Consider the following 12,371-nt stretch of genomic DNA (forward strand, 5'->3'; position numbering starts at 1 on the left):
GAAACAAAGCAACCTGTGGTCCACCTTTACCCTGTAAAATAAACCCCTGTCATGTTTGTGTCTGTAAGCATGTTTTGCATTCATTCTTTACACTCCCCGCCATTCCTGCAAGTTAGGAGCTGTAAAGTTGAAAGCTGCATCAAGTCCAGGCCTCTGGCCTGGCCTATATATAAATCATGTGTGTTTGTAAGCGTGCATGCAATTCACCTGCTATGTTCTCTTCTTCCCTCAACATGTATCACCTGGACACTCTCACCAGTGAAGCTTAAAACCCTTTTGAACGGAACATCAACTCTAAACAAGCACAGTTATGCATTGTGTATAAAATGAACTCAACCTGTAAATAGAGACATCACTGTTATGACCAACATCGACCTCTGCACAGCTCAGACGCCAGTTGCAAGAGCTCTCTAACATTAGAATCATCAACTGTGACTTATATAGTGTTATTTCGGTACTTTATACTTCACACATTTTTTGAACGTTGTTTATATGGGGAGTTCCTCTTTTTGTGTCTATATTTATTAATATGCCTTGTGCACTAAAGCTTCCTGTTTTTCAGTCTGGCTGAGCACTTGTTTGTGAGTAAAAACTGGCCTCTACAAGCCTTCATAGCAGATACACATTACAAATGCTTCATATATACAGAAAAAAAACCCCAATAATCCACATTTCACTATTTTGTTCTTCGGTTCAGATTTGGATTCTGTATTGTTCTTTATTTATCATTATTTATATTTAGATTGTTTATTGCTAGTCTTGGTTTCTTATTGTCTGTTTGGGAGCTGACATAGTCTCTGTAAATAAACTTCTTTTGGTGGAGTAGCATCAGGAGAGAAGCTCCAGAGAGGCATATAACAAAAGAGATCTCCTCGACGTGTTGTATATTTTTAATATTTCCTTATTATTTTGTCATAAAATAAATCAACCAAATAACTTAAGCTGTGTGACAGCACCTTGCGTTTACGCCAGGCTGTGAACTGCCCTGAAGCTACACCCCCTTTTACCCCATTTACTTTCTCAATCTTAGTTTAAACTATTCCTGACCTTCTCCTTCTCTCATCTGATCATCTCAAGTACGTCCTGTACCAAATTTGCTTCCTCTTTTCAAGTCCCACATTTAATTACAAGCTCTAATACATTTACCCTATATGGCTGTTCCGACGTGTTTCCTGTCAACTTAACAGAGTTATTCTCAAAACTCAGAGCTGAAGTTCCCCTTTTCTAAGTCTGTATGTTCTACAAGAGAGCAAGTCGATAAACAAGTTTATCATCACAAAGGTTATTAGGTACAGGTCACATAGACATTTGCTTAGTACCCCTAAAACAGCACATTTCATGTAGCTAATCGCATATATTAACACCCCCCTTTTTGTGACACATCTCATGTGTTACAAACTCAAAATCCTTCACTCAGGTTTGGGAATTAAAGCAAAAGTTTACTCCTATCGCATTATGTATAAATGCTCCAGAACTTCAAACCTGTGTGTTAACCAGAACATCACCTGTTATACTCACCTTCTCCACTTATGATCCAACCTGTGTTATAAAACAAAAGTTAAAACAGAACAATTATCAGTCATGTGTCCAACCTTAGTCCAGTCTTTTATCAGTGTCCAGTCGGTCCAACCTATGGTCTGCCTGGTCCGTCCATTCACCTGTCCATTCCCACACATTCACTCACACGCATCAACATCCGGTAGTGGTAAACGTCCACACAAATAATCACATTTTCCACTCTCTGCAAACTCAGTTTATTTATATAATCACTTATTTTCTTTTTAGTTGTGTCTAGGAAAATAGTTCTTGATACTTTTGGACTGGATTGGCTCGCTGCAATCCTTTTAGACAGGGACCCACAATCTGTCCCATTGTAATTCGGAAAAGGTCACCTTACTTTTCGTTCTCCTGAGACTATTGTCGGCGCCGTTATTCATTGTTTTCTTTTGCAGGCCTGCTTAGAACAAAAATGAGAAAAAAGAGAGCTGAGTATTAGCTCATCAAAGTACCAAACAAAATCACCTGACAGGTTTTTCTTTATAAGTGCACTGTTATAAAACCCCTTAAACATGTCCATGTTTATTAAAACTCCCTCTTTAAAATAAAACAACAACCTCAAAAATCTTCAACAGTCTTAAATTTCACCCATAGAACACACCCAAAACGTAAAAAGCTACACCGTTTCGTACACAATATCCCCCTTTAAGTACTTTACCAAACTCACATTCATCCTTAACATATAAGCACGTTCTCACAATATGTCAACACTAATTTAAAACCTCTTAACCAAATTTGCACCTCCTAACAATCTACCCCTCCTTCAAGGCCTCAATCACACACACACAGCAAGCTCCTCTGTCCACATTCACACGAGCTTTCGAACTTTTGCATACTCAGCCATATCTCAACAATTTAACTTGGCAAGAGAAATACTTTTTTAAACCTCATGCCATTATTCAATTATTTTCATTTTCTTTCTATACTAATCCCTTGTTTTCATCAGTCAGTGCAAAGCACTCCTAAGTCACACTTTTAAACTAGTTTAATCAGTTTATTCAACATTCACACCATTCTATCACTCATACAAGTAGCAAGCCGATCTTCATTGCGTATGTTTGTGTGTGCTATTTTGCATATATGGCTTCACAGTCTCACAGACACTTTCCCATTCTCCAGTTAAAGAGTCAGTTTTCTCCGTCCCCGAATCACTAACCCAAACTTTACTTCCCCACCTTAAATCACAGCCCTGCTGGTCTTCCACCACCAGTTAGGGCTTGCTGTCAGGTTCCTGGACACTGTAAACAATTCAACCAGAAACTTGGCTTAACATATCCATTCATGTTAACCTGTACTTTCGTCCGACTCCTGCATCTGGAGAATTGGTGTGGGTCTGCTGTACTCCTGAAAATAACAAACTAAAACATTTTCATTATTATCACGGACGCCTAAATGACCCATTTCTCATTTTCTATTCAAAAATACCAATTATGTCATGTATGTAAGCGTGTTCTTCCTTGCGTTATGTGGTCATGTAAATGCAGTGTAAGCTGTTTTCTTCATTGGATGCCAGGTGATCATCTTAATTAAGTGTAAGCAGTTTCTTCATTGCATGAGTGTAAGCTGCTTCTTCATTGCATCCTTATGTATTCATTGCATTTTCATGTATTCATATTTAATTTATGCATCTTTTCACTGAGCTCTAGATTCAAACTATCTCACTTCTGATTCGTTTCAAAAATAATCTCACATGTAACAATTTGTATATGTGTGTTTTCTATTCATTAATATAATTGTCAGTTTTTTATTATATTTACCTTTTCTATTCTTTACCTCTTTGTTGTGATGTGGTGGACATCCCTAAACGATCCCGAGTTCAGGGTTCAATTTCAATCCAATCATCTCCTATCTTCTCGCAGTCAAACCCGTCCAGCTTCATCTCTCACTGGTCCTTTTCCATTCACAGTGTCCTGTTCGGGCTTCAGAGCCCCAGCAAACACAGTGTGTTTCTTCTCTGTTTTGATCTTTCAGTATTTCCTCTTCCTTCAGTCTTATTTTCATTTGCTCTGTTTTCTTCTCCATTCATCTTTTCAGTCTTTTCTTCCAAGATTGCTCCAAGCTTGGCAAATATGTCAGTCAGTGCCTTCAAGCAGACATATCACGCTGTTCTTCACCAGCATGCATGTTGCATCACGTGCTGTCTCCCATGCTGCTGGACTCATCAGTCGTTGTCAGTGTTACTGCTTTCGCCTGCACTGTCTTTTAGCTTCCGTTACTTCTTCACGTCCACGATGTTCTATCGGTCTTCATCAGGAAATTGACTGTCCTTTGCATTTCTTCTCGGGGTCAAGGACAAAGTGAGAGCTCAAGCTGCACAATTTCGAGCCAAAGACTGGCTTATTTTCTCCCAATTCTTTTAATCTACTTTTCTGCTGCTGAACTCAAGGTTGCAAAGTTGAGAGAGTCCACCTGTATTGGCACACTAAAGCATATAATTAGTATCATATTCATTTTTATCTTAAAACCTCCCTTTTGCTTCATCTGCCCAGAGTTAAATCTCTCTCTCTACTCTGGGTGCACACTTGTCACCGTGAGCTTCCCTTTTATGGGCATGCATTTCCTGTCCCAGACACACACACGGTTTCCTGTTTCTACAGCTTCGGCAGAGACTTCCTTTTAATTTCACAGTCTACAAATAATCAGTAATTCTACTAAATCTTTATCTAAAAACCATATGCCTTCATTTCACTCACACACATTTAAATAGCGCTCTTTCACACATCAGGACAACTAACACTTCTCCACACACATCACCATTCTTTAGGTCAGTTTTGTAGCATCAGTCACACAATCGTTTCTTGAGTGGGTGTACTAAGTGCATATACTTATGTGTTTTTAAACAGAAAAATAAACTCAACTTCTCATAACATCACTCAAAGTCAAATATCTTCATAGTCCCAAAAGCAAGCATATTATTTCCCTAGTCAAAAGTCAAACCGTTACTCACAGTAATTTTTAACCTGACAGCCTTTGTGTTTTGAGTCATGGTCAGTGGCCCCTATTTCACAGCAAACACGCACCTCTGTTTCAACCAGCCCTGTCTGACCATCCGTTATTGGAGTCAACACAAGACTAAACGTAAAGCCAGTCATATCTCTGCTATCTTCTTCCAAAACGCCATGGTCTGTTTCCTCCATGGAGTGTACAGGTTACATTACAAAACTACATTTGAAAGCCAATCGCACACATGCAAAATGAGACAGACATGTATCATAAAGTAGTCATCGTATTTAACAACCGTAATGCCAACAAAGTAGAAATAAAAGCAATTCTTCCCTTAAAACACCAATATACGTCGTCCTTCACCCAGGCTCTGCAGTCAGTCATTAGCCACTCATTAGTAAACAGGAAATGTCACTCTAAATAAGTCACAGGCATCTCATTTACATAGACACAGACACACTCTCAAAATAACCAGCCTGCTGCAGTGCCTGTGGCAGACAGAGCCTGTATACAAACATAGAAATTATAACACAGAGACGTCTGATAAATTAAATAATATTTACAAGGCCTTGAATTGCACAACCTACAGAATTTAGACAAAATTTTAACTTAACCCTCCAAGGGACAAACTCCCTGAGTTTTTGATAATCAATAACAGTCTCAGTTCCAAACTGTATCTGCTCTAATCCCTAAATATCCTAAGTAAATTTAAAAGCGTCCAACGCCCAAGCTCTAAGCTTTACTGCCCAAAAAAGTGCATAAACCGTTCCAAACGGTAAAGTGGTCCAACCACTAGCTATTTAGGAGCGTCGTTGTTCTCCACACTTGCCAAGTGAACTATCCCTCCCAGAGGAAGATGTTGATCGTCATCGACAAATTGGAAGTGTCACCTTCCGACAATGCACTTCCTAGAACATCCCACAGTTCCGTTCTACAGAAATTTACTCATATTTTAAAGACATCCTATAGAACCACCAAACCAACTGTATTGATGTCCAAGCCCAGCTTTATATTTAATTATAACTGTATGACCATATACAGATTTCAAATAACCTATTTCCTAAATTCAGTAGTCCAACTACTTTAACTTGTCCTTTTCCTATTTCCGTTACTTTTACCTATTCCTATTTAGTAGTCCAACTACTTTAAATTCTCTTTCCTTAGCAGTCCAACTGCATTTCCTTTAATCAGTACTGTCACTTAACCTTACATTATCATTACTTCAACTTCAACTTCTCATGAGATTTTCACCAAAATCAAAACAGACCCTCCCCAGTAATTTTCAGTGAGTAGACTTTCAATTTTTTTTCAGATCCAATTCAGCACTGTTTGGAAATAATTCAACAGGTAGTGCCTTACCTTTAAATAAGCCGGCTTAAGTCCACTCACTTCGACCACTGACTCGTGTCTGCCTGTTTGAGCACCTTGGACCCTCTCAGTCTCATTCTCCAACTTTCTCCCTCAACCTCGGCCAATGCACCAAATGTTACGGGTTCGAAATTGAGGATGAGAGCAAAACAATGATAGTCCAGAAGAGGTCGTTCAAACAATTGATTTTAATGAATGCACGCTGCGTGGAGAGGTGTAAACTGCAAAACAGTTGTACATCTCTACCCAAAATACACTCTAGATTGCTTTTATAACATCAGGGTATTGTAACGCCCCTTCTTGCGTTTACAAGCACATAATTTGCATGTACAGAACATTCATGTATTTAAAGAATTAAATGCAAACACAGAAGTTCCTCCTTGTGGCATACTCTTAAGAATATGGTGATGATCTAAGGCCTTTGAGGTCACCATGGACTGGACATCCTTCCGTCACCTGTAACTAAGCAAACTCAAATACCACAAGAAGCTGAATACATTCAGGCCTCTGCTCAGCTACTATTTTACTGTACCAATATACTCAGCATATGAGTTATGATACATATATATTTAACTCACTCATTTTAAAGTAGTTATAACTGCACCTGTAATAAAAATGTTAATATTTGATTATGATAACCCCTATAATATAAATTATAACATAATGCCAGCAGCTTCAATAAACACTTTGATGAAATGATAATTAATGCAATGATAAGATGATGGTTATGTAAAATAATCCATGTAATTCCACACTCTGCACTTGAAAGCAGCAGTTTTTCTAATGCACCACCTTCATGTTTCCTTCATATTTGAATCCCCCTGTAGATACTGACAGGTAACCATGTCACACAGAGCTCAACCCTTTGAATCCAGCTGTGGTTGTTGATTTTCTATTGAATGGACTTTTTCAAATCCAGCTGTAGGCCTGTGTTTGTGAGCTCATTAACAGCTGTTTATTTAGAGATATGTGGTCCTCACAGGACAGCCACTACAAACATATGATTTTATAGAATATGATGCATTACTGCAGATTCAACACAATAGAAAGGATTTGAAATGAGCTCAGCCTTAAACATGTGCAGCAGTAATATTGATCCATAGACACTGATGGGAACATTTTTCTGCACAATAAGTACTTTGACTTTTCACACTTTATGTCCAATTTGCCAGTACTGCAGTTTTGTGTGTAGTGAGGTGTTTTCATGGTGTTTTATTGGTGCTTTTACTAAAGGAAGGCTTCTATCAAACTCTTCCAAATGTTGTCAAACTGAGCTGTGTGATGAAGTGAGTGTGACAGAAACACTCAGACTGTGTTTCTCTGCTTCATCAAGTCAAATCTGGTCCTCAGAGACTGAATAAAGTCCTGTCCCACTAACAGCAGCTCCAACAGTCTGTTCACTGCTTTCTTCCTGTCAGTCTTCATCTTTCTGCTGCGTCTCCTCTTCACACTGACCACTTTCTATCTAACAGTGAGCTCCCACACTGTAAAATCTAATTAGTTCCCAGAACTCGAAAAAATTATGGAAACTCGTTGCCTCAAAAAAATTGAGTAAAGCTTAGCTAAAAATGACTAAGTTAGGACAACTTATTTACTTTGAGTACTCTGTACAAGCTCCTTTGTTCCCAGAACTCAAAAAAATTGGATCAAGTTTACGTAAGATGACCAAGTTAGGGCAACTTACTCATTTTGAGTACACTGTACAGCCTTATTAGTTCCCAGAACTCAAAAAAATTATGGAAACTCGTTGCCTCAAAAAAACTAAGTAAAGCTTACTTAAGACGACTGTTAGGACAACTTATACATTGCAAGTCTGCAGTATTAACAATAACTTGATATTTCTGACTGTACAATACTAATTGTTTACCTACTGACAAACATGTTAAGTTCAACTAAATGAAAAAACAATTTGTGGTACCATGAATATGATTAAAAATAATTAACAACAATTTTTGTAATGATGTTAAAATGAGTCCAACTTTTATTTTCAAACACAACAAAGTATAACAGCCAACATACTGGACACTGTTCTGCTGAACAACAAACAATTATAATCTTACAATGAAACAAAGTCTCAGATGTAATTATTCTGAAAATAAGTTTAGGTCTACCACAGTTTGTTTTGTACTTACATTACTTATATAATCAAAATAAAATATTTATTGTTCTGTCACAAGTGCAGTCTCTGATTTAAACAACACATTTGTTTTCCATTCCAACACAGGAGCTGGAATGTTGTATTATTTTAAGGATGCTTGTTTCCAGTCCAGGCATTACTGCCTGAATGACTATCATGGATCGAGGTGATCCAAATGTAGGTGCAGAAGAAAGTCTTTAACTTCCCTTAAGTACAGTGGCAGTGGATGTGGGTTGGAGATGCAATGAGCTTGAACCTGCAGGCGACCATCTTCACTGACCACACCATCTGTGACGGAGGACTCATCTCTCCTGTTGTCCTGCAAGCAAACAATCATATTTTTTGGAACATGAACTTAATTGCTTAATTGCATGTCTTGTAGAATTAACTGGAGTCACCAGCAACAGCATAGTGCAGTCATATCTCAAGTCTAATAACAGAAGACAGGAAAAGATCAGTAAAGAAACAAATTCCCCAAACCAAAGCACAAATAAAACAATAAGTAAAACAGGCTGATCTAAAGTATGATTAAAGTTCAGCCTGCTTAATATAAATGTCACTGACAGTTGCTAATATATTGGAAAACCAAAATACTTACTGATGTCTTTCTGTCCAACAACAGGAGTGCTGGTCCCGAGCCTCAAAGACAGTAAGAAGCAAGCAGAGGGAGAAAAAACAGAACATTTTTCAGAAACTGATTTGATCCTTAATGGCTGTGCAATCATTGTAACATAGAGTTTGCTTATGTTGTTAAATAAAGGCTAGATTTGACATTAATAGATGCCACAGATGTTCTAAAGCTGCCACAAAGCATGAAAAAAAAAATAGACGTCTCCGAAAACGTCGGAGCATTTTTGCAAATATGTGATGTCTTGATAAATTGAGCAGATATTTGAACTTTACACAGCTACATTCTCGCCTGAAAATATCTTAAAAGTTTATTTTGTGACCCAGAAAAAGTAATAAGTTTTTCAGCGGCACTCCTCTGCCATTGCCGCGCTTACAAGTACGCACAGGCTCCGACAACCGTGGCCGACAAATGCGATCCTTCTTATCCCCACACTACCCTTTGTGGGTCACAAAATAACCTTTTAAGATATTTTCAGGCGACAATGTAGCTATGTAATGCTCAAATATCTACTTAATTTATCAAAATATCACATATTTGCAAAAGTGCTTCCACGTTTTCGGAGAGCTCTGTTATCCACCCCCCACATCCCACACCCACCCCACCCCTAACGGCTACACCTCCCGAAGAATTTTGTCTGGGCTCTTATCTCACTTATTTATTTCAAACAATCAACAGAAAATTTCACCACATAGTTTTATGTAAGGTTTTTAAGGCTGTGGTGTTAATTTTTAAGTAACATGAGCCCAGCGGCAGCAGCAACGCTAGGCTAACACTAACTAGCTAGCAAGATTTTAAACCTGGTGCTAAACTAAGAGAAGCCACAAATCAGTTTGAATAAGAGTAAACATTTACTCACCAAGTCAGTGTATCAGGTAAAGATCCACAGCAATGACAACAATAATATCTTGAGCTGACGCTTCTCCAGGTTTGCTCAACATATTCCATAAAAAATGCACCGTGAACATGCGGACTGATCCGAGAGGGAGGAGGACGGTAGTCACGTGGCATTTTCAAAACACATCTTTCATCCTTCCGCACTGAGAAGCAAAACTTCCAGCTTACTTAGTTTTTCTAAGTTAAGACAACTCAAATAAATGGAGTTTATCAGCATTTTTGCATAAAAAGTACTGGTAACTTATTTAAATTGAGTTCTAATAACAAATTGATAAAAATTGAGTTCAGCCTATTTAATATTTTTAATTAAACACAATATTACATTTTACAGTGCAGTGAAGCAGCAGCATTCAGCCTGTTAGAGTCAACACAAATGTCTCCATCCAAGCTCATGTTGTGCTTTGTTGTCCTCTCAGTCCCCCAGGTGGAGGTGGATTCAGGGGTGGAGTCTGTCCAGCTGCCCTTCAACACCACACTTCATCTGCCTGGGGACACTAAAGTGGAGTGGAAGGACCGTGATGGCGATATGGTCCACGTGTATGAGAACGGCTCTGACCAGCCTTACAAACAGCACCAGGTTTACAGAGACCGAACGAAGATGAATGAAGACCTGCTGAAAACTGGAGACCTCAGTCTGACCCTGAAATACCCCACAGATGGAGACAACAGGACCTACACCTGCACCGTCTACAGCAGGGAGGGAAACATCCTGCTGAAGAAACAAGTGGCGCTGAAAGTCAGAGGTCAGTGCTGTAGATACAGGTCAAAGGTCAGAGGTCATGTAGGAGTTTATTCTCTAAAAGCTTTTAGTTTGAATCTTTTTTCAGTTCATTCAAACAAAATAAATTCTTTGATGTTTTGATCTAAAAGCCAAAAATATCAGGCGGAGCAACTGTGTGTTTAAATGAACAGACTAAGAAGACCATTAAAATGATCCTAACTTCAAAATAAAAGCCTCTGGCATGATTTGAGTTTGGATCAAATCAATAGTTTTGTTAGTTTAGTCCAAATCAATGTAAATGTATAAATATCAATAGTTTTAAAGCTGCTGAGATCATTCAAACACTTTGATCCAGTCATTTGGATGTTGTCACATGTCAGGGTGGCGCAGCCATAAATATGAGGCTTTTATTGTGAAAATGATGAGTGTGATGATCCAGATGTTAGTGTGATTGAGAGTGAATGAAAGTGAGTGATGGAGGCAGCAGGAAACTAACAGGCTTTTTGTTCTGAGAGGTCACATGACTGCTTTTCTCAGCAGAGTCTGATTTGATGAGACCATGAGAGCGGCTTCAGTTCCTCATCAGAAAGAGTCTGACAGAAGCTCCTCCCTCTATACCCCAGTAGACTTCTATTAGACTGCTCCAGATTCCTGAGAGTTCACACAGAAAACTTTACAAACAGCCAAAGAAAAACTATTGAAAAGGCTTCAAGATGACAAAGAGCTCTTTCACAGCACATATGAGCCATTAAGAAGTGCACATTTGTGTTTTCCATAGTCCATCATCCAATAATATCAAAGAACAAACTGTGAGGTAAAAAGCCTTCAGCTCTTTGTGAATGAAGCAAAAAGACTTTGGTCCTGAGAGATGGTTCAAAACACAATTCAGACCTACCAAAGTATTATTGGTGCCAAACACATGAAGCCTTCAACTTTGTATTTGTCCAGTCAGTGTGGCAATAGAAGTCACTGTGAGGATTTTCAATGTGCTATCAAAGAGCATCCAAACAATCAGGTGAGAATGAAGAGAATTAGTGTGGATGGACAGAAAATCCATATCCAGTGTGATTTAGGAGCAGTTCATATATAATGAGTGAAATGAAAGAAGAGCACAGACAGTAAGAACATGAGTGAGCAGACATTTTGGAGCTGCTGATCCACACAGGGCTGGATGGAAGGAGTGGGAGTCCATGATGGCTCAAAGTCTCTGATCCTAACTGTTCCTGAGCCTCTCCCCCTGCCTCCTCTTTGGATCTTCTCCTCCTCTTCTTCCTTATCTGCCTCCTCCACCACTGCTCTCTCCTCCCTCATCTCCTCCTCAGCTGAGGAAACATGCAGAAATGACTGAGTCAGCATGTTGTTGAAGTGAGTTGAGTGATTGTGAGCAGATTAGATGTGCGATGGACACATGAAGCTAACACGGCACATCTTTGTGAGTCTGCAGCATGTTGACACACATGTCAGTGTTGTACAGATCTGAGAGCAGCACAAACAAACTCCATCAAAGTGATTTGTGCTGTTGCAGAGCTGTGTGACTGCATTTGTCTTCATTATGGACACATTTCTACAAATGGGACTAAACATGTGACCCTCTGCACATCCATTGGCTCAGGGTCAACAGTGCACCCATTGGCTGGATGCAGCTTGTATTGTGGCTCCTCCCCCTTGACCTCCATGTTAACTTCAGGTCAGTTTAGCTGCGTTTCCTCCAAATCCCAGAATTCCTGAGGAGCAGGAATATGTGGGGCTGGGCTCTAAACACTCAGGGTGAGGACTGAGTGAAGAGCTACAGGACAGAGCCAAAGTTTCAGCACTGCGCTCACAGCTTTGAGACGTCCAATCAGCAACTGGTCCTGATAACATCTCCCCTCTCATTCCACATACATGAAGACTGCTAGAAGCAGCTATCAGCCACATCAGGCTCACATCATGCTTGGTATTAAACATGCTGCAGTCTGCAGTAAACTCCCTGCCACAAAGCTTTGAGTGCTCTGAAAGGGAATCTCCAAATCCACCTGTAACAAGGTCACCTGCAGAAATAACTGTGTCCACGGGCAGAGTCACTAACACTCTGCACCAGAGCTGAACCTGCTTTGGAGCTAAAAAGCTGCTGTCAGGGT

This window comes from Oreochromis niloticus, unplaced genomic scaffold, assembly GCF_001858045.2.
Source record: "Oreochromis niloticus isolate F11D_XX unplaced genomic scaffold, O_niloticus_UMD_NMBU tig00003179_pilon, whole genome shotgun sequence".
Taxonomy (NCBI): Eukaryota; Metazoa; Chordata; class Actinopteri; order Cichliformes; family Cichlidae; genus Oreochromis; species Oreochromis niloticus.